Genomic DNA, 24,409 nt, shown 5'->3' on the forward strand with positions numbered 1-24,409 from the left:
GAAGCAGTTAGAACCCCAAACAGACCAGACTAGAACAGAACATGCCACCACCACAGTGTTATCCATACAGGATCAATAGTAATCAAGGAAAGAATCCTTAAACTCATCAGGGAGAAGAGAACAATCACCTATAAAGAAAAACTACAGAATAACTACAATCAGAATATAAATTTCTCAGCAGAGACCATGAAAGCAAGGAGAGCCTAGAATGAGGCATGCCGTGCCATAAAGTCAAATAACTGCCAAGAATAATTTACTCAGCTAAGTTCTCATTCATAGACAAGGGATAAATAGAAACTTTACACAGTAAGGAAAAATTGAATCTATATATTTCCACAAAAACAGCATTAAAGGAAATTCTCAGACATTCTACACATTGAAAACCAACAAGAACATGATCTTGGCAGTAAAACAGCCAATAAACAGAAAATCAGGCAATCATAACAAGATTTGACAAAGCACAGCCTCTAAAAATGATGGAGAAAATGGCAAGAACTAACAGATAGCTCTCAATCCTGACTCTTAAGATCCATGGTTTTAACTCTCTGCCACTGCAGCTGCCACCAATGGCATGTGCTCAAATCTGTCTTCTTAAGATGTCTGCCTGAAAAAAAAAAAGATGTCTGCCTGAATTTTTCCTCTCTGGCCAAAATTTCTGTACTATTACAGCTCATAGAGGACATATCTAAGAAGTTTTATGACTCTGAACCTCTTACTTGCTTGGATAGAAAAGCTCTGTATGACTTCTAGAAGTTAAATTTATTAGCTTATTAATTTATCAGGGAAGGCAAGCAACAAGTGTTGTTAAGCACAAATTTTAAGGCAGGTGAACTGGTGATTCACATTGATGTAATTGGTCAGAGCAAAACTAGGCCTAAATGTCCAAGACTGTTGTTTTTTTATTGTAATTAATAGAAGGGTTACATTATATTCACAAAATAGAAGGTGCATTACTTCACAAACATTGATACCCTTTCTCATGTCTTGGTCCCCATTTCCTTCCCCAAACGCCTGAGCCACATCTTGTTTTCCTTCTTCCCTATCCTATTTCAAATAAACAAATAAACATATATGCAATATACCAGATAACAAGATAAGATATTGTAACAATATGAGATAACCAAGGGACAACAAAAGAGATGAGAAATTACATAGTACATTCAGGACTTTGACTTCTGACATTTGTGAGACTGACACGCTGCATACTGCACTAAAGAGGCAGATGACTTCTGACATTTAGACTGCAATTTTTTCTTGTGATTTCTTTTCCTCTCTCTCTCTTCCCCCTTCCTCCCTCTCCCTCCCTTCCCCTTTCTCTCCATGTTCCTTTCTCTGTCTCTTTCTATCCTTTTTTTTTTGGTACCAATACTTGGGCTTGGACTCAGGCCCTCGTGTTCTCATTTTGCTTTTTTTTTTTTCTAAAGACTCGAGTTAATTGGAGATAAGAGTCTCATGGACTTTCATTCCTGGGCTGGGTTTGAACTGTGATCCTCAGATCTCAGCCTCCTGAATAGTTAGGATAATAGGTGTGAACCACAGACACTCAGCACAGATTGAAAGTCTTAAGTGGCATGGAACATTTTAATACCTACTAGCATCTGCAGATTTGAATGCAGTGAGTTGATTGCTTGTTCAATGAATTAAAACAAATCATTTATACAGTCTGGGCTGTGACTCAAGGGGCAGAGTGGGAGTCTTGAGCTCAGGGTCAGTGCCCAGACCCAGAGTTCAAGGCCCATGACAGACCAAAAAAAAGAAAAGAAAAGAAAAGAAAGTCATTTCTAAAATGGATTTTCATAAAAGTAGACATTGATAACTGCCTATATGAATTTCACAGAAAAGTACTTTTTTGAATAATATCAGAGAATAATTTACCACATGCAGTATTTCATGAATTAGGATTGAAACATTTTAATGAAAGATAAATAACATGCTCATGTGCATTATGCAGATTTTTGCATTTTATTCCACTTTGTAAAATGAATATTTCTACAAGCATTGAAATAGACTTTTAGCTTGATATGCTCACATTTCCAGGCTGGCTGTCAACACAGCTCAGCAGGCTTTCTTGCGGATATGTTATTATACACATGCAAGGGACAGAAACCCAAAGATGTAGTTACAATGTCAGGATATATTGACAACATAAATTAAAACATCAAAATAAATGTGAAAGCAATAATGAAGACCAGGATTTTATTTAATTTTTTTGCCAGCTGTGGAGCTTGAACTCAGGGCCTGAGCACTGTTCTGGGACTTTTCTCAAGGCTAGAGCTCTACCCTTGAGCCACAGCACCACTTCCAGCTATTTTCTATGTTTGTGGTGCTGAGGAATCAAGCCCTGGTCTTCATGCATGCTAGGCAAACACTCTACCACTAGGCTAATTTCCTGGCCTGAAAATGACTATTTTTATTATACACAAATCTGATTGATAAACATACTCAAGGATTCAATCTAAACATTAAAAGAAAAAGAGTATATCAAAAAAGTAAGCCATGGCTTTACCAACTTGAAACTCTGAAAATTTAAATCTTCAATGATTATGCAGTTTAATTAATTACTTAAATTAGATCGAAGGGTAACATTAGCCCATTCTTAATCCTAATTCTAAAGAATAATACCCATTATTTCCTTTTTAGTAGCACTGGGAATCAAATATAGGGATTTGTGTATATGAAATAAACTCATTACCAGTAAGCTACCTTGCCAGTTTATGTATGATTGTATTTTCTTATGTGCTTGTTTATCTACCTGTTTTCTTTAGAAGGAAAAACAGAGGCTCTATCAGGGAATTTTAAAATATTTTTATGCTGTATTTACTCAATCAAAACAAAAGTAATTTTCCTCAGTTATAATGTGAGGCCATTATAAATTTTAGCATCATGCCAAAGTGTTGACACCAAATTCATTGGAAGAAAATTAAACATTTTACTGCAAAGGACAGATTTTTGGAAGAAGTAAGATTTCCTCTATTGCTGTGGAGAAGTAATCTCTACTTTGCACCATTGTTTCTGCACCACACATACATTTTTGAAAATGTTGTTGTGTCCATATTCCTAGTTTTAGTGGGATTCCTGGAGGCAAATGGATATCACAAAGTGGAGAAATTCACACCGGGACAATAGGGCTCAGATAAAAGACATCAATAATCATTACAGGTGGCAGCTTCTCAGTTCCCCAATGAACAGAGTTTGAAAGAATGAATTCATTCTCTGTGAAACATATACTTGATCTTTCAAGAGGTAATTTGACAAGACATGATGATAATTTTCACTCTTGGCTATTTATTTGAGGATTGGCATTTCAAAGCCCTAATGTACCATTTCTAGAATATTTTAAAGTAGTGTTTTCACTTGAAATCAATAGAACTGCCTTTTTCTTGGAAACTAGCCTCCAATCCTCTTGAAGGTCTGCTCCTTATGAATCCCTGGTGATGACTGCTGACTCTGATCACACACTGTTTCTGACTGACTACTAAGTGTACTTTGCTCATTCTGGAAACCTCTAGCCAAGTGGAGTCAAATAGTTTTCCAAATAATTTGCCTGAAACAATTGCATTTGCACTCGGTGTTTCATGCAGTAAAAAGAAAAATCACCTCTGCCTGTCTGCAATGAACAATCTTTATTTTTATCTCAAGCAGAGAATTTCTGTCATTCAGTCTTAAATATATCAAGTTGTTTGCATAGCTACTGCATCATTAGACCCTGAATTTCTTAAGAATATGGGAGATCATCATTGTATCTCTGATATCTAGCACATAAGGCCTGATATGTGTTAAATATTGCTTAATTTCTGCATATTGTAGATGAAATGCCTTGGGTAATGTAAGAAGTCTGTATACATAGGCTGCTACATAGAGCTACATCAGAGTGCTTGCCTAGCATGTACGGATACCTGGGTTCAATTCCTTAGTACCACAAATATAGAAAAATCCAGAAGTGGTGTTGCGGCTCAAGTGGTAGAGCTCTAGCCTTGAGAAAGCCCAAGGACAGTACTCAGGCCCCGAGTTCAAGCCCCAGGACTGGTAAACAAAAATACATCCATCTTTTTCCTACATTATCTTGATTTTTAAAATACTTAGGATTAATGGTGTGAGTCACCAGTGCCTGACTGACAACTATTTTTCATACCATATTTCTCAAAGCTTTGAACACTGTAATTCTCTTAGCCAATATAGTGAACATGTGACATTGTGATATGAAGTATTTGCTTTTCTGTAACCAGGATTTACTAAGGATTGATGATAATGACAATGATATTTCACTTTGTAGGTAAAAAACTGAGTATGTTTTTATTTAAAATATTTTGTCTGTGTCTGTCTCTTTTTCCCCCTCTCGCGTCCTCTCTCTCTTTTTCTTTGGTGATACTGTATTTCTCTTTCACTTGAATTCAAGAATTCACTTTTGCTAGACAAGTGCTGTATCTAACATTCTGTTACTAATTGAACCAGACCCCAGTCTTTCTGCTTTTAGTTTGATGTTTCATCTAGGGCCTCAAGCTTCTGCCAAAGCTGACCTCTGATTGCAGTCTTCTTATCTCCAGCTCCTGGAGCTGAGATTATACTCATGTGCTACTATATCAGGCTTGTTTTTGTTGCAGAGTGTCTAACATTTTATGTCCAAGCTGACTTTGAGACTCAATCCTCTTATCTCTGCCTCCTATGCAGCTTTGTTATAGTCATGTACTGTGATACAAATAAATAAAACTATAAATAAAACTAAATACCTATGAATAAAACTATAGTCTCATGACCCCTACTCTGATTTCTGTTGCAATCTCTCTAGTATGTTCATTCTGTATTTCCAACATTGTACTAGGCACATTTATGGGGCAACTCCCATGTCTTAGTCTCCATCACAAAGCTCCTATCATCTTAGCTATTCAGGAAGCTGAGATCTGAGTTCAAACCCAGCTCAGGCAGACAATATTCATGACTTAGCGCCAATGAACTGGCACACAGAAACAAGACAAAGGAGAAGCAGAAAGGGGAAGAGAAACTATAGTTGTGGTTCCAGTGGTACAACAATTCCCTAGCTAGTCTAAGGTCCTGAGTTCAAATCCCAGTACCACAAAAATATAAAAAGAATGTAAATGGAAATATAAAATCAGCCCTAAATCTAAAACCAGACATCTTCTGTCTATGTCTTTCTTTCTCCTATCCTTCCTTCCTTCCTTCCTTCCTTCCTTCCTTCCTTCCTTCCTTGCTCCTTTCTCCCTCCCTCCCTCCCTCCCTCCCTTCCTCTCTCCCTCCCTCCCTCCCTCCCTCCCCCCTCCCTCCCCCTCCCTCCCCCCTCCCTCCCACTCTCTCTCTCTCTCTCTCTCTCTCTCTCTCTCTCTCTCTCTCTCTCTCTCTCTCTCTCTCTCTCTTCCCATCCATACTTCCTACTTTGGTAAGTATCTCTGCCTTTTCTCAGTTGTTTTCTGTTGTTTGTTATAAAAGTAGAAAGGTGGAGAAACTGCTGTTTAATGGATGAGAACACCTGCTATTTTCTCATCATAGCAAGACATGACAGGCTGTCTGATTTCAGAGTGAGTAAATCATTATGTACACATTTGTCTGCATCATTCACACCTCAGACTAGAAGTCAGAAAATAAATGTGGAACAGCTTCTAAAGCATCAGTCACAAGTGTTTGAAGACATTATTGTTTTATATATAAGCAGGAACAAATATTTTATGGAATATAGTAGAAACTTGAGATTATTTACGCCATATATACTTTTTATTTGTTACAGATCCTCAGGTTTATTCTAAAAGACAAGATGATTAGTCAGAAGTCAACATTTCCCAGCTTCCATCATAAGCTGAAGCTAGCATGCAAATAAATCTACTTAAAAACTCTTCAAATAGAGCATGTACAGGCTGTGTGGAGCTTGTGATTGGGTCTGGGGAAGTGCAGTGATCTTGAGAGTCGTGTAGTTCTTACTTATTAACCTCTGCACAACTCACTCCAGGTAGTGTCTTCCTTTCTCCTGTCTTGTAGGAGCAAGTACTGCTTTCCTTTTCTTTTTTTCTGAAGTTAATGGTACTTTTAGTTCATTTTAATTTTTATTTTATGGATAACGTATAGAGGGGTTACAGTTACATTCATCAGGTAATGGGTACATTACTTCTCAAACTTTGATACTTCTCATATTTTTGTCCCCCTTTCTCTCCCCTTACCTGCTCCTGATCATCTTGTTTTCCCATTTCCCTTCCCTATTCCTATTTCAAATAAACAAATAAACATATATATGACATACCAGGTAACGAAGTCAGATACAGTAACCACATGAGATGAACTATAAGTGGAAAAGAAAGATACAATGAACATGCTAGTGGATCTAGTATGTCCTTGTTTCTGGATGGTTGGGTAAATGCCAAGTAGTGGAATTGCTGGGTCATAGGGGAGTTCTATGTTTAGTCTTTTGAGGAACTGCCACACTGCTTTCCATAGTGATTGAACGAGTTTGCACTCCCACCAACAGTGTAGTAGTGATCCCTCCTGGCCACATCCCCTCCAGCATCTGTTGTTATTAATTTTCTGGATCCTGGACATTCTAACTGGAGTGAGGTGGAAACTTAGAGTTGTTTTGATTTGCATTTCTTTTATGACCAGAGATGTTGAGCATTTCTTCATGTGTCTATAGGCCATTTTTGTTTCTTCTTCAGAAAAGACTCTAAGTCTTTGGGCTATCTTTTAATGGGATGGTTGTTACTTTGGTGATTAGTTTTGGAGTGATTCAATTTTTTGAGCTGTTGATATATTTTAGATATGAGGCCTTTGTCCATTGTATGGTTGGTGAAGATCTTCTCCCACTATGTAGGCTTTCTAGTTCATTTGCTAGCTATGCCCTTTGTCATACAGAAGCTCTGCAGTTAATGCAGTCCCACTTATCCAGCCTTTCTCTGATTTGCTGTGATTCTTGGTCCTTATTAAGAAAGTTTCGACCTGTGCCAAGGAGGCCTAATGTATCTCGTATTCCTTCTTGTAAAGTTTTCAGTGTGTTGGCTTTTACCTCGAGGTCTTTGATCCATTTGGAGTTAATTTTAGTGAAGGGTTGAAATAGAATCGTAAACCCAATTTGCTGTTATATAAATATAGGTCATATTGTTGATCGATAAATCCTCTCTAGAAACTCTTCATTACTGTATGTCAATATGTTCTATTGTACATTGTATATTCAGTTGTAATGTCTTCTTGGTTTTCAGTGTTTACAAGACAATGATCCCATTCTGTATATTCAGACTTATTACTCAATATTTAGTATTTTTTCAAATAAATATGTATTGAATATTTCTATATATTCGGATCTGGGGAATCCTGGCTCCTTTCCTCAGGAAGCTTACAGCTTACATGAAATAGACATGAAGAAAGAATTACACTGAAATGGAATCGTCATTGTCTTGGTAGCACCTAAAATATTTACCAGGCCAGGTAACCTAGTTGAGTTCAGAAAGTGCTACTTAGTTACAGTGAGCTGATGCTTTATAGAAATATGTGTTTCCAGACTGGGGAGCAAAGTGTATGAGGCAGAGGAGAGTTTATGTGTAATCCCATGGTGAAAGGGCTTTCAGTGAGCTGGAAATCATCTGAACATCAGGAGTAGAGCAAGCTAGGCCCATTACTTGGCTGAGGTCAGGACCATAAGTCATATCACATGTGTAAGGCAGCGATTTCTCTGTCCTAGGATAGTATACTATTCATCCATCAGTACCCAGGATGACCTTACTTTTGTATTTCAACCTTCTATATGTTCAATAGATAGTAAGGACAGAGTTTCAAATGACAAAGATGTACAGAATTTCTTATCATCTATTTCTCATTTTCATATGGTTCTGACAAATGAGATGAAAATCTACTTAAAATGTCACAGGAACACTGTTTCTTGGACATATCAAAAGGGTGGTAAGAGTTTCTTTCCCTTGTTTTTCCTATTGAATTAGTTTGATTTTGTCATTTTTTTTGCCAGTCTTGGGCTTGGGCTCAGGGCCTGAGCACTGTCCTTGGACTTTCTCAAGGCTAGAGTTCTACTACTTAAGCCTCAGCACCACTTCCGGCTTTTTTCTATGTATGTGGTACTGAGGAATCGAACCCGGATATTCGTGCATGCTAGGCAAGCACGCTACCACTAAGCCAAACTCCCGGCTGATTTCGTCATTTTTTTTAAAAATGGTGATGTCAAAGGATACTATTCTTAGGAGAGGATCACAATCAATAGCTATGTGTATGTTATAACATAAAATAATATTTACAGAAATGAGCTCCGTTAAATGGAAATAAGAGTTTTTTTAAAAAATTCTTTGTTGCTGTTTTTGTTTTCTTTACCTTTTGTCTTGTTTGTAAGTTCATCTGTCTTTGGAAGGGTAAGGGGAGGCACAGAAAGGGTGAGACAAAGGGAGAACAAATGCAACAGTGATACTCACTAGACACTGTGTTAAAAATGAATTATCCAGCTTTTGTGTAAGGACAGGAAGGAAAACCTGGGAGAGAGCAAGGGAAGGGGTGATACTGTTCAAAAAGAAATATACTCTAGCTGACCTACTAACTGTAGCTCCTCTGAATATCACCTTTACAATAGCAATAAAATATATGTGGAAAATCTCAAAAATAATATACTCTCAAAAGCTTTCTGCAGGTTCTCCTCCAAATAAGTTAGATTGTTTGAAAATGGTATTGATTTTGCACTGACTGCAAAATCCATTTGTCTAAATAATTCCAAACCCAAACTGGACCTATTACAGGATTGATATATACTTTTACTTAATATTTTGCTTCTGAGTTTTGACAAAACTGATGCAGCTAAATAAGAAGATACCATGGTTTAACCAAGCTTTTGACAGGTAAAGTGTCAGGACTTCTAGTTCCTGAGCGTCCCTGGGGCCTGAGCTGTTTTGTCACGTATAAAGCTGAATATTAATTAAGATAATGAAAACAAACTACTCAGTCATTCTGATAGTGAGGAAAAGAATGGAGCTCTACTCTAATTTGCAACTGGTACAAAGGAGATCATGTGTTTCAAAGGAGAAGGAGACAGTAGGGAGGGGAGAGTAGTAGCTCAGTAGAGGTAGAGAAGTAAAAAAATTATGGAGGGATTGAGCCCTGGTGGCTCAATGTCTGTAATCCTAGCTACTCAGGAGGCAGAGATCTGAGGATCCCAGTTCAAAGCCAGCCAGGAGCACGGAAGTCCGTATGATTCTTATCGCCAATTAACCACTAGAAAACCAGAAGTGGCTCTGTGGCTCCAGGGGTAGGGCTTGAGCTGAAGAGCTCAGGGACAACGCTCAGGCCCAGAGTTCAAGCCCCACGACCTACCAAAAAAAAGTTATGAAGGGTCAGTCAGTGAAGATGTAATTAAGCAGCTGTTCCAACCAGCCAGTGTTACGATTCTATCTAGAAATTACGATTCTATCTTTTCCAGAGGCTAGAAGACCCTTCCTATTGGTGATTTTTTTTTGATGGGGGCGAGTTAGTAAGGTTCCATCTTAGAGCTTGATTGCTCAGCCAATGTTCTACCACTTGAACTATGCTTCCAGCTTGGCTTTTTGCTAGTTTATTAAGATGGAGTCTCATAGACCTTTTTGCTCCAAACTTTGATTCTCTGGATCTGAGCTTCATGAGTAGCTAGAAATCTTGGCAGAAGCCACTGACATTGAACTGATTCCACATATATATATAATGTATAATATAATTTATATGTGTGTGCATATATAAGTGAAATATATTTATATGTATATATCTATATGAGTGCTTATATTTAAGTTAATTTTAACTGATAGATAAAAACATAAAAGTTATATTTATGTATGAAAACCATGTGATGTTTCAATATTTGTAAACATTGGCCAATGTTATATCTCTGTCTCCTCACATGATAATCATGTGCTAGTAAAACCATTCAAAGGCTTTCTTCTAGTTTCTTGAAATATATAGTACCTATTCACAATTATGTAATAGCATACAAGACCTTCTAACTCCTACCTAACTGTAGCTTACTATCCATTGGTTACACTCTTATTTGGAAGAGCAGCCTTACGCCTAGAGTTATACAATTCTCCAGCTGGGAGTAGGGCCTAATGGTAGGGTCTTTGCCTAACACATACAAAGTCATGGGTTTGATTCCTCAGTATCATACACAGATAAAAAGCCAGCAGTGGTGCTGTGGCTCTAGTGGTAGAGCGCTAGCCTTGAGAGAAAGTCTAAGGACAGTGCTCAGGCCTTCAGTTCAAGTCCCAAGACTGGCCAAAGGAGAAAAAAAAAGAGTTATACAATTCTATATACCTTAAGCAAACCCTCATGGGTTTGCACTCATGGAAAAGAAAGCATTCTAATTTATTATAAATATAAGTTGCTTCTTATTTGAACTTAGTGTATATTATTGAGTTATCTTGATATTGTAAATAATATTGTAAGTAATATCAGTGTCTGAATACCTTTTATAAATTGCTTCTAAGAAAAGTATCTTTTTTCAGTGTTCTTATGAATGTTGAGAAAAACCACAATAAGAGTATTTTTTGCCCAGCAAATTTGCTTCCTGTGAATAATGATCCACAATGTTTATATAAAAATCCTAGTTCTTTTCATAATTTTTGATAGTCACATCAAGACCATTATTATTGGTTCAGTATACTCCTTTAAACTATTTCTTTGAAACCATTCTTCTGTCTTGTAAATTATGCTAGCCTACAAATGATTTGTAAGATTTTGTGATTAATTTTGCAGAAAACCAATCACCCCTGGAATTAGAGCAGCCCTTAGCCTGCTACCTCAGCATTATTTATTGCTCAATTAAAAGAGCCTGAGCTGGAGCCATTCTGAGCAAATGGCTCCAGAATTTTAAAATATGTTGATGATGAAAATGGTTCCCCCTGAGACAGGCTGTCAAAAGGATGACTACTACCTAAAATAAATGCTTCTCTGTGAGCATTTCAAATCACCAGACTGAGACATCGTTTCAGACATTGACTACTCCAGAGTGCAATGCTTTGGAAAAGCCATCTAGCTTCCATTTCAGGCAGCCAGAAGCTCCACATCATTTTCAGACAAGCCAAGTCTTAGGGCCCTGCCAATGATCTTTAAAGGTTCATTTGCAATCACAGACAGCAACAAATGACATTTATCTTGTAAATTAACTAGATGGTTTTATGGCCTTATGCAATGTGCCTTGAGTGTGTGTGTGTGTGTGTGTGTGTGTGTGTGTGTGGTTGTGTATTAAAGTGAAAATGAAGAAGGGGGAGGAGCAAGAGAAGAAAGAAGAAAGAAGAGGATAGGTAAGGAGGAAGAAGGAACAGTAAGAAGAAAACAAGTAAGCATTTGTGTCCTCTTTCCTACTCTCCACTTTTGTCTGCAGTTCTGCTTCCTACCTTTTTCACACTGTCCTGTTGCCCCCAACACTGATCTGTTTTCTTTCCGCTGGCTCTAGCTGAGCTAGCCATGTGCAATGCAGACAGACTAGAAGGCACTAGAAGAGAGAGATCTGTTTTCAAGCACCACCTCTGCATTAGCTGAATTTTCAGTGAAGGCCACAGCACCACTTGAGTAGCCCTCTCGTGCTGCTTCATAATTTTTCTGTCAATCCACATTTAGGATCTCACACTATGACCACAAGAGGAAAGAATGCAGACTTGTAGATAAATCTCTGATTTTAGCCAGAGTAAAGCAGGTGCTTCAAGTTTCTTTAGCTGAAAAGTGCTAACTCCCTATTCGGGCTCATGGATTAATAGAAAGCAGGGACACCCCTGTCTCCATTTTGTATGTGTCTCTATTCTAAGCTATCCTGTCTAACGTCATTTCACAACTATCTTGGGTTGCACAAAAGACAGGCCTGATCAGTAATGTCTTTATGAGAAAGGACTAGAAACTACTCTGGTGGAACAAAAGAGTATCCTCAGAACAGATCACCTGTCAGGCAAAAACTTACTTATTGGAGCCAGTAATGTCAGTGATAACAACGTCTCTGAAACCCCCCACCCCAAACACAGACTGAAATAATGACCATCCAATATTGATGCATATTTAGAGAGCTAGCTCCTCCTAGCCCCAGTTCTTTGATAGAAAACCTATAGCTCATAGACGATCTTTACTTCAGTGCGGGCCATGGTTGGTGATACAATGAGCTTCCTTTCGTTATTCTTTATCACATCTATTTCTTTGGTATTTAGGGAGCGAGCGGCTAGAACTGCCATGTGGAAGCCTGGGATTTTGGGCTCTGAAAGTCCAGCTTCAGAAGGTTAGTATTCATCTTTTCACAGAGCCATTAAAATGGTTCCTATTGTAATCCATGAATGAGAACTTATCCAGTGGGCTGGATTTGCATGGTACTTAGTGAGTTGTATAGTTAAGCATGGGGAATAAAAAGGATAAGATTGGAAGATAATGGTACCAGCTTTGTGGCTGATTCTATTGGTTGGACACAGAATGTGAAGGTTAAGTGCAGTAATGCACAGCAAGAATGTATCATAAAATGACCTTGTTAGCAAGGGACAGGTAATGAACCTCCATTGATCCCAATCCACCTGTTTCTCTTACCCTTATGTTTGCTCTCTAGATCCATGCAATATAACGAATTCAATAAAATATTTTGCAACTAGAACAGGCAGATTGATTCATACTTGTAATTCCAGCTATATAGGAGGCAAAGGGAATAGTATTCCTGCCTGAGGTTAGCCCACCCAAAAGGTCCAGACTCTCTCTGAAAAATTAAAAGTAAGAGGATTGGGGGGCAGGCTTAATCGGTAGAACACTTGCTTGGCATGACAAACTGAGTTCAAACCCCAGAATTATAAAAATAAAATGTTCACCAAAATTTTCTCTTTTTTTTGCCAGTCCTGGGGTTTGAACTCAAGGCCTGAACACTGTCCTTGGGCTTTCTCAAGGCTAGAGCTCTACCACTTGAGCCACAGCACCACTTCTGGCTTTTTCTATATATGTGGTACTGAGGAATCAAATCCGGGTCTTTGTAAATGCTAGTCAAGCACTGTACCACTAGGCCAGATTCCTGGCCCCCAAATTTTTCATTTTTAACAATATCACTTCTATAAATAATACCAGTTAGTAATGTCTTTTTACCTAAATATGTCAACTTTTGCTATTACTATTTCAGGCTTTAGATAATAATAGATCTAAACCTAACAACTGTAAATTTTGTCCTCTCTTATACATCTCCAAATTCTCTTAGGTTTCACATAATAGCTATTCACTACTTATTATAATTTATAAAACAATCAACCAGTCAAAATACAGCATCCACTTTCTAAACCTAATTTGGCTATAAGCTCCCTGGAACATCTCAAACCTTCAAGTATCAGTTTCAGAAACTATCTCTGACCCACAAGGATGAATACAATTATATTTCTTATTCTTCTGAATCTCATTTCTCTTAGCTATAATACCAATCATTTAGTTACCATGAGTGATTTCAATTACAGTAAAAATTCTAACAAGTAAAGAGCAACCAGTTATAACCATTATCAACTTCAAAAACTATATAATACAGTCAGAATCTTTCTGAAGAAGATAGGCCCCTTTATCCTCAAAGACCAGTTTCCTAGGTTCAAACAATAATTTGAAAAATCAAACAATAATTGGTATTGTGTTATATTGAATCATCCATTTTATTATAAATAGTTCCATTAAGATATAACGCACCCTTCAAGTCTGCCTTGTCAGTGAAAAGAGTAAAAGAATCAGAAAAGGTTGGAGATAAAGGATATTCAATATCCAAATAAGGAAACTGACAAAAAAAAGGAAATGCATGCTTTTTTTTGCAGTACTGAGTTTTGAACTCAGGTCCTTACACTTGCTCATCTTGTTTGTTTGGCTGATGCTCTACTGTTTAAGCCACATCTCCAGTCAGGAAATGCACAATTTTGAGTGTGTGGATGTGTTATAGTATTTTGAAGATCCTCATGTACTAACATGTTCTCACACATTTTGAAGAAACTGTTTCTTCAAGCATCTGGTAACTTCTTTTGGTTGTTGGTTGTGGGACTTGAACTCAGGCCCTGGGCACTGCCCCTGAGTGCTTTTTTTTTTCAAGGCTAGAACTGTAGTACTTTGAGTCATAGTACCACTTCTAGTTTTCTGGTGGTTAACTGGAGGTAAGAGTCTCACACTTATTCCTACCTGGTCTAGCTTTGAACCGCAATCCCCTGATCTCAGTCTCCTAAGTGGCTAAGATTGCAGGCATGAACTACCAGTGCCTGGCTGCATCTGGTAGCTTTTATATATGGACACCTTTACTAATTTCAAGTGCCTTAATTGCAGAGGTATTATTGGAATTGTTCCAACTAGTATTGAATCCTTACCTGTTAATGTTGTATTAAGGATATAACTGAAAAGTCCCAGCAAGAAGACCTACCAGATATTGTCACATGCCCTGAATACAACTATTAAACATTGATTGCTGGATAAAAGATGAGTGGTAATTGCCTCATTATTGGTGTTGACCAATTGCCGTGTTGATACGGCAATCTCGTAGATGACCTTCTGTCTGAAAGAGAAGGACATTCCATGAAGATTTCTTTTTTTTTTTTCACAAATAGGCCTTTTATTTGTCATTACTAAAACTCTGAATTTTAAACAGATTCTTGGACTGGTGATTTGCATCCATCATCTCGCTCAACTTTAGCACCAGTCTCGTCCTCAGTAGCTTTTCCAGAACTACCACCTTCACCATGAAGCTCCATGAGTTTTCCCAATTCGAACTTGGGCTTCTCCAGCATTTTCACTTTCCTAACAAAGACATCATGAAGTGGATAAATAGACTGGCAAGCCTTTTCTATGTCTTCCTCAATGCTGTCTGGAATCAACTTACTAACCACTTCTTTTCAAGTCATTGGTCTGCACTTCTCGGGTCATCATCTTCTTCCGGATGGATCTGCTGATGCTGAGCATATGAGGTCTTGCGGATCTGATTGTTGCGTTTGTTAGTAAAGCCAACACAGAACAGATGAAGCAAATAACCATCTGCAGTCATGACATCAACATGAGCTTCAATCACGGTCTGCCACTTTTTGACCATGGAGCACATTTTGTCTCGGTGAGATCCATTCCATGGAAGTTGGTCAGGCAGTTCTTGCCCTGAATGTCCTCAGTAATTAGCTTGAATTTTCTAAATGCAACTTCATCATTCTGCAGATCAGCAAGGCTCACTTCAAACACCTGACCTTTGAGGCGATGCAATTTTGGTTCCTAGAGTTCTCGTGACTAGTGTTTTCCCAATATTTCTGATATTGAACATGGCTGGAGCTTTCCCATCATACCAATCTTCCTTAGAAAGTGGGTCAACCACTTTCTTCTTGGCTCTTTTTTTCCCACCTTTTGTAAGGCGATTGTTCTTGCCGACTGCCATGGTGTTGGTCAGAGATCCATGAAGATTTCTGAAAGAACTAATGGCTGTACACTGGACATTGAAAAGATAGAAGGAAACTCTTATTCAGAGAAAATGATCCAAGGTGACAAGAAAGACATTCTTCAGCATTTTAAGGAGTGTATCGATACTAGAACAATACCAAAAAGAATTCCCTAACCTCTCTGTGATAAGGCAGCATGGGCAGTCAGGAATACACTCCACATATTGAAAAATTGAAAGACTAAAAAAGTGCAAGAGCAGGAGTATAAATTATTGACTACAACCACATCTTTACAGGAAAGATCTCCACTTACATTTCCAGAAAAAAAAATGATGATGTTCACTAACATGTACAGATGCTGAAAGAAAGACCACTTTCTGATGTCCAACTGTTGAAATTCATTCTTAGGTAAGCAAAATATTTTTCCTTTTTCTTTCTTTTTCCATATATCTTTTTATTGTAATTAATAGAAGGATTACATTATATTCACCAGAGAGAAGGTGCATTACTTCACAAACACTGATACCCTTTCTCATGTCTTGGTCCCCATTTCCCTCCTCCACCCCTGCCCCTCATCTTGTTTCCCCCCTTTCCCTAGCTGATTTCAAATAACCAAATACACATTTATCCAATATATCAGATAACAAAGTGAAATACTGTAAAAATATGAGATAACCAAGGGACAGCAAAAGAGATGAGAGATAACATAGTACATTGAGGACAACAATCACTCATTATATGGCTTTTGTTTCTATATGCTGGAGGTCTTTTCATTTAGCATCATACTATATGGCCTTATGTATCTAGGTTTTGCTCTATTGCAAATCTCTGCTAGTAGAGTCCAAGGTTTCTACTCATTATGACAAATGAGGGAAACCATTGAGCCTATGTTCCTTTGAGTCTGGCTTATTTCATTTAATATGACTTTCTCTAAGTCCTTACATTTCCATACAAATGGGGCGATGTCATTCTTTTTGACAGCAGCATAGAATTCCGTTGTGTATAAATACCACATCTTGTTGATCCACTCATCAACTGAGGGACATCCGGGTTGGTTCCATATCTCTGCTATGGTAAATAGTGCTTCAATGAACATCGTTGTGCTAGTGGATTTAGTTTGTCTTTGTCTCTGGACGATTGGGTAAATGCCAAGTACTGGAATTGCTGGATCATAGGGGAGTTCAATATTTGAGGAACTGCCATACTGCTTTCCATAGTGTTTGAACTTTGCACCCCCATCAACAGTGTAGTAATGATCCCTCCTGGCCACATCCCCTCCAGCATCTATTGTTATTAGATTTCTTGATCCTGGACATTCTAACTGGAGTGAGGTGGAAACTTAGAGTTGTTTTGATTTGCATTTCTTTTATGACCAGAGATGTTGAGCATTTCTTCATGTGTTTATAGGCCATTTTTATGTCTTCTTCAGAGAAGACTGTCTTTAAGTCTTTGGCCTATCTTTTAATGGGATGGTTTTTTCTTTGGAGGTTAGTTTTGGAGTGATTCAATTTTTTGAGTTGTTGATGTATTTTTGATATGAGGCCTTTGTCTGTTGTATGGTTAGTGAAGATCTTCTCCCCCTATGTAGGCTTTTTAATTCATTTGCTAGCTATGTCCTTTGTCATACAGAAGCCCTGCAGTTTAATGCAGTCCCACCTATCCAGATTTTCTCTGATTTGTTGTGTTTCTTGGTCCTTATTCAGAAAGTTTCAACCTGTGCCAAGGAGACCTAGTGTATCTCCTATTCCTTCTTGTGAAGTTTTCAATGTATTGGCTTTTACCTTGAGGTCTTTGATCCATTTGGAGTTAATCCTGGTTCAGGGTGCCAAAGAAGGATCCAACTTTAGTTTTCTGCAGGTGCTTAACCAGTTCTGCCAGCACCACTTGTTGAAGAGGCTGTCTTTCTTCCATTCTACTTTTTTAGCTCCCTTATCAAAGGTTAGATGGCCATAGGTCTGTGGTTTAATATCTGGGTTCTCAGTTCTATTCCATTGGTCTTCGGGCCTGTTCTTGTGCCAGTACCAAGCTGTTTTGGTCACTATAGCTCTGTAATAGAGTCTAAAGTTTGGTATTGAAATTCCTCCTGTGTTGTTCTTTCTGCTAAGAATTTTTTTTGCTTTACGGTGTCTTTTCCTATTCCATATGAAATTTTGGATTGACTCTTCTATTTGTTTTTTTTCTGCTTTATGAAACATATCAAATTTTATTTCAATAACTAGTTTCATTTTTAAGTAATAGCTTTGGACAATTACTCTTTATCAGAGGTGCAGAAAATAATATAAGCTATTAAATACTACAGTGAGTAAAATTACTGGAGCATGCATTTAGAAAAGTCATGTTTAATAGACAAAAGTTCTAGTATTACTGCTTAACTGAAAGACCTTTTAGCTCAGTATTTTTTTCTTTTCATATCTTTTTTATTGTAATTAATAGAAGGGTTACATTATATTCACCAGTAGAAGGAGCATTACTTCACATACATTAATACCCTTTCCCATGTCATGGTCCCCATTCCCCCCCCCACCACTCATGTTGTTTTCCCTCTTCCCTATCCAATTTCCAATAATCCATCAAGGATATATACAATATATCAGGTAAGAAGGTGAAATACTGTAACAATATGAGATAACCAAGGGACAGCAAAAGTGATGAGAGACAACATAATACATTAAGGACAACAATCATTCCTTATATGGCTTTTGTTTCAATATCCTGGAGGTCCTTTCATTTAGTGTCATTCTAAATGGCCTGATGTATCTAGGTTTTGTTCTATTGCAAATCTCTGCTAGGAGAGCCCAAGGTTTCTACTGATTATGTCAGATGAGAAAAACCATTGAGCCTATATTCCTTTGAGTCTGGCTTACTTCACTTAATATGATTTTTTTCCAAGTCTTTCCATTTCCTTACAAATGAGGCAATGTCGTTCTTTCTGACAGTAGCATAGAATTCCACTGTGTACAAATACCACATCTTGTTGATCCACTCATCAACTGAGGGACATCTGGGTTGGTTCCATATCTTTGCTATGGCAAGTAGGGTTGCAATGAACAACGTTGTGCTAGTGGCTTTAGTATGTCCTTGTTTCTGGATGATTGGGTCAATGCCAAGTAGTGGAATTATTAGCTTAGTATATTAATGATAGAATATCTAGTTCATACAATCACTACTGTGTCCATCAAAATTTTTCTCACTCTTATGATTTTCTGAACTGCTTAGGAAGTATGACTTAACCCCTTGGGAACTCTTTAAAAGAATCAGAATTTTTAATTTCCACAACTTGTTGATCACAAATATGTTGAAATTTGTGAGTCAAAATAGCCTTAAATAAAAGCAAGAGTACTATATGTAAACTGACAGATTATCTGATGACATTTTAACTTTTTCACAGCTCTCGTTAGCACACACAAAAAAGAAAACTGACTCTAAGCTTATCACATTTGGCATTTTAGTACAAGCTTTGGAACACCGTGTTATTCAACAACTCATCTAAGAAAATGGCAGTGTTCAAAAATATAAAATTTGTTATATCCAGTAGGTATTTTACAATAATAAATCTTTATAAAATTATGTTGAAAAATGCATGTCTTCATGATTACCATTTGTGTCAAGGACTAACTTCAGAAAAATGCAGAAAAATAGATGTTTTCATTGATTAATATCATTTTTCCCTGAAAAGGCCAGAAATGACTCTATTCCAATTAGCAATAATGATAAAAATATATGATTACTAAATACACTGTATATCCTGAAGCCAAAACAGATTTTCTAACTCAAGCAGACCAATTCTGACTTGTATCCTTGATCCAGAACAAGGCCCAATTCTAAACCTATTTAAATAGAGTGCATATATATAAAGCCATTATTCTTCTCAGGATGTTTCACTTCAGTACATCACCTGCAAAATGGCAAATCATTAATCAGTGATGAAGAATCTGTACTGCAAGTTGAGTATTCCTTTTCTGAAATGCCTGGGACCGGAAGTGTTTTATCTGAACATCAAATTCATTTACATTTCATATAGCTTGAAGGTAATTCCATATAGTATTTTTTATGTGGCTATGTCTTGAATACAACCCATTATACTTTTTCACTTGTGAATCATATCTGCACACAATTAGCTTCAGATTTTGGAACATTTATGATTTTAGATTTTCAGATTAATACAATGCATTTATAATGTCAATAGATACCAACAACTTGCACACACAAAACTATATAATTAGATTCAATTTACTAAATAATCCTATGATGAAATCCAAACACTTAATGAGTCCAAAGCTGCATAATTTTCCAAATGATTCTCCTGTATTTGCAGAGCTTGTTCATTCCTTCAGTCCTTTTTTTAGTCGTTTAGCTCTTGCAATATCTTCTTGTCATTTTTGTTTTTTCTTTTGCTCCTTCTCTCTGGTTTCAATCATCTTGGCCAATTTCCAGGATAGCACAGCACTTGCTAGGAACAGTGGAGTGAGAGCCAAAAGAACTGTCATAAGGAAACCATAAGGGTCCTTTGCAGCCCATTCAACAACATTCTCAGCCTAAGCCTTTACATCAAACATCTTGGAAGCAGTCTGAAGAGACTTATGTTTGAGTGGTAGTCTCTAATTTTGTCCTGGGATTATCAGTGAACCAATCACAATTTCAGATGACCCTTGGTTGTTGTCTTCTTTAGTTCTATCATACACTTCTGAGCAGTTTAAATTCACCAGGCCGGAAGCAGGCTGGATTGCCTCTTCAATTTCTTTAAAGAATGACACTGGGATATTGATGGGTATTGCATTGAATCTGTGGATAGCCCTTGGCAAGATTGCCATTTTCACAATGTTAATTCTTCCAATCCAGGAGCATGGGAGGTTTTTCTATTTCCTCAGTTCTGCTTTAATTTCCTTTTTCAGGGTTTTAAAGTTTTCATCAAAAAGGTTCTTTAAGTTCTTAGTTAGGAGGGAAGCAAAATATTAAAAGAAGAATGGAGAAGAATGGAACTTAGACAAATTTAAAAAGTTCTGATTTTTGAAATGAAGGGTGTCATGTTCATGGCTTGATAAGAATGAAGAAGAAATATAGATTTTTAAACTCCGATTTTAGTGATATGATATTGTTATTTTTTTACCATCACATAATAACCTTCTTAGATAAAATCACTCCAATAATTTTTTGTCAGTCTTGGAGCTTGAACTCAGGTCCTGAACACAGTCCTTGGGCTTTCTCAAGGCTAGAACTCTACGACAGCACCACTCCCAGCTTTTTCTATGTATGTGGTGCAGAGGAATGAAATCTGGGTCTTAGTTCATGCTAGGCGAACACTCTATCACTAGGCCAAACTTCCAGCCCCCACTCTAATATATTTTTTTAACCATATATAATATACTCAATCAATGTGGCCTGTAATCCACTTTGAGGGTAGAGGGAGGAGAAAAATAGGGAATTTGAAGCCAGCCTGAAGTACATATTGAGACTGGATCTCAACAATCTGAGAAAGAGAGAGAGGGAGAGATAGGCCTGGGCGTTGTCCCTGAGCTCTTTAGCTCAAGGATACTGTCCTACCACAGGTCTTGGGCGCTGTCCCTGAGCTCTACAGCTCAAGGCTACTGCCCTACCCTTGAGCTAAGCCCCACTTCTCATTTTCTAGAGGTTAATTGGAGATAAGACTCTCAGGTCCTTTTGTGCCTGGGCTGGCTTTGAACCTTGATCCTCAGATCTCAGCCTCCTGAATAGCTAGGAATACAGGTTTGAGCCACTGTGCCCTGCATGTCTATGATATTCTTAACAGGGGATCTTAATAACCCAATTGCTGAGTGCCCAGGACCATATACAATGAAGCAAATCAACATGAATCCCAACACATGGAAACAGGAGGGTCTTATCATGTCCTGTATGCAGCTGTTCTTTGTATCTCTGTTTTCTGTACTTTGTACCTTGTATATAAGAGTATTTGATATATGGAAGGGAAAGGGAATCAGAGAAACAGCAGGACAAAGGATGAACTAATATAACATTGATACTCACTTGAGTCTGTGTCAGATATGAAGAGCTTGGGGAGAGGGGAGTAGGGAGGTATAAAGTGGGAGAAAATGAGGGATGGGGTAACAGTGTTTAAAAACAAATGTAGTCATTAACTCATTTATGTAACTGTTACACCTCTGCTTATCATCTTTCCAATAAAAAGATAATCATTTTGTTTCATTTTGTTCTATTTTGGTAGTACTGAACTTCTTTTTTTTATTGTTGGTGTGATGTACAGAGGAGTGTACTTGAACTTCTTGAGGCAGTGAACCTTGCAAATATCTAGAACAGCCATATTTCCCTCCTACCCTGACACCCCATTTGCCTGAGCTACACATGCATGATTGCCTGTTTGCAATGTAGACTTGTATTTTTTTAATTGTTTGCCTGCATTTTAAATTTTCCTTCTGGAACAAATGGCAATTTCATGAGACTAGCAGGGCTGTAGAAGCTTCAGAGCCCAGAAACAAGGCAGAGCAAAACAGAGGAAGAAGACTCCAAAGACAGCAGATACTCTTTCCTCCTTACTCTGAACTAGCCCACGAATTTGTGAGAGTGTGTCCTAAGTGGCTCCTGGCATGTCCCACTTAGATGCATTCTCCAGTGTCATCAGAAGCAGCTAAGTAACAGTGAGCATATATATCTCCAGAGATAATCCTAAAACAGGGATTTTTTTTTGTTAGACTACAGCTTTACTTAAGTGCCTTCTTGCTCATCTCTTTGTTTCTTGTCACCCTCTGAGTTAAAATCTATTCTGTAGCGTTTTGTCTCTCTAATATGAAATGATGTTAGGGATACATTGGCCAAATTAAAATGGCTGGAGATCCTGCCAGAAGGCAGGAGGTCCAATTTGAAGGAGCCAATTCACTTTCTCTGGAACACATATGCACTGCCAGAATAGAGGGAGCTATCTCAGACTCTGAGCACAGCACTGAAGTAAGAAGAAGCCTTCTTAGAAAACAAGATCATCTGAATTAGTATCGCTAGTCACCAGTAGTGTGGAAACTGAAATTACTTGCAGCAAAACTATGAGCACTGATTAAGCATCCAAACGATGGTGAGCCTTGCTTTGTCTGTCCAGGTAGCAAGGAGATGGAGCAAGAGGGCCCTGCGCTTTGGTCAACCTACAGATGAAGTAAGCAGTGCCATCAAAGTGCAGCCTCAGGCTGAGTGTCCCAAGATCTCAGGGACCGTGGTGAATGCAGATGTGTTTATTGCCAGCTGTGCAAAGAACATTTACCCATTCTCCCAAATAGCCTCAATGCACAATAGACTTTCATGAAAGTAAATCGGAAACCGCCAACAGTTGACTTAATCAGCTTAACTTACAGCAGCCATCCATTTTCTGTTGCTTTATGTAAATACTTGAAACTGGATCCCGTATAAGTCAAATTGGTTAATTAGCTCACAGTTTTGGAATGTAGAAGTCCAAAATCCAACAGCCTCGTTGGCTCAGTCTCCCGTGAGGGTCCCCTTGTCTGTGTTACCACATGGCACATGCCACTATGGCAGGAGGAAGAGTTCACGGAGTGAGATGGTTCCAGAGGGGATTTAGAAGGGCCAGTTGTTTTTCCTTATCTTTCTTTTTGTTTTTAAGGCCATTCCTGGGGCTTGAGCTCAAGGCCTGTCCACTGGTCCCTGCACTTTTGTGCATAAGGCTAGTGTTCTGTCACTTGAGCCACAGCTTCACCTCCCGTTTTTTGGTGCTTAAGAGTCATACACTTTCCTTTCCAGGCTGTCTTTAAACATTTATTCTCAGATCCCATCCTCTTGAATAGTTAGGATTACAGGCAGGAGACATCATTGTCCTATATCCAGTTTCCCTTCTTATAAAAACTTGCTCGTGCTAGGCACTGGTGGCTCATGCCTGCAATCCTAGCTACTGAGGAAGCTGAGATAGGAGAATAAAGATTGGAAGCCAGCCTGGTCAGGAAAGTCTATGAGAGTCTTATCTGCTATTAAGTACCAAAGAAGCAGAAGATCGGAGCTCTAACAACTTATAGAGCATCAGCCCTCAACAAAAAATCTGAAAGGCAGTGCCAAGGCCCTGAATTCAAGCTCAAGCAAAACAAAACACAAGCGAACAAGCAAGTAAGCAAAGAAACAAAACCCCTGCACTTACAAGAGCTAACCAGTAACCTTGAGATGTATACCAATTCTCTCTGAAAACAATGTCCCTAAGTTCTGAACTACTTTTTACTACCAGTACCCCCAAAGACCTTCCACTAGGCTCCTCCTTTTAGTTCTATCACCTCAACCTGGCCAGGCGAGGGACAAAGCTTTCAGCACAGGACTTCTGGAAGAAGATAGTGACATCAAACCTTTGTAAGCCATAGCAGCTGATGAGGGTATAACAGACACGGCTCCCTGTCTATATGTTGTGATGGGGGCTTCCTGTGCTAGTGGTCTTGGGAACACTATTAGAACACATCACCATGTGTAAATGTGAAAGGATTGATTTCAATTCTCATCAACTAGAATTGGTTGTTTAGGTATCATTCTTTAGTGTTTTACATCCACCTTCACCTAGCTGCTGTCTCTAGCCAAGCAGCCAGCCTGGTTACCCACGATGAAAACACAGGTTCATCTCTGACTAATTCCTTTTTATCTGCTCTAAGCAGACTACTAATCCTTTTTTCATAGTCCCTAGTTATATCCATTTCCAATGTTATAATTTACAAACCATGGAATCAAAATAAGCTTAAACCATTACATCATTTAAAATATTTATCATAGACTCTCATTTTAAAAAAATCCCTCTTATTGTAATTCTACTCAGAAACCTCTGGGTTTCTGTTCCTCAACAGATCTTCTGCGGTGAAGCTTCAGTCTATGATCTTTTGTTATGGAGACACATCATATGTTGGCATCACGCTATTTGTGTGGCTTTGGACTCCTTATTTACACTGTTTACATCTCTCTATATCTTTGTTCATAAAGATGTGTCATTCTTTCCCTGTATCATTACTATGATGGTTCATCTCGCCCATATTCCATGGTCCATATTAAATCTTACTCCTCGCGTGGAGCCTTTCCTCATGACTCTTAGACTCACATTGCCCTGTTTTCTGAAT

At 38.1% G+C, this 24,409-nt stretch overlaps 2 pseudogenes; both read right to left on the reverse strand.

The window, feature by feature from the left end:
- Positions 1–14,558: 14,558 nt before the first annotated feature.
- Positions 14,559–15,334, reverse strand: LOC150058716 (small ribosomal subunit protein eS1 pseudogene; annotated as a pseudogene).
- Positions 15,335–19,657: 4,323 nt separating this feature from the next.
- Positions 19,658–19,891, reverse strand: LOC150058717 (small integral membrane protein 15-like; annotated as a pseudogene).
- Positions 19,892–24,409: the final 4,518 nt, after the last annotated feature.

This window comes from Megascapheus bottae, chromosome 9 (assembly GCF_031878675.1).
Source record: "Megascapheus bottae isolate mThoBot1 chromosome 9, mThoBot2.hap1, whole genome shotgun sequence".
Lineage (NCBI taxonomy): Eukaryota > Metazoa > Chordata > Mammalia > Rodentia > Geomyidae > Megascapheus > Megascapheus bottae.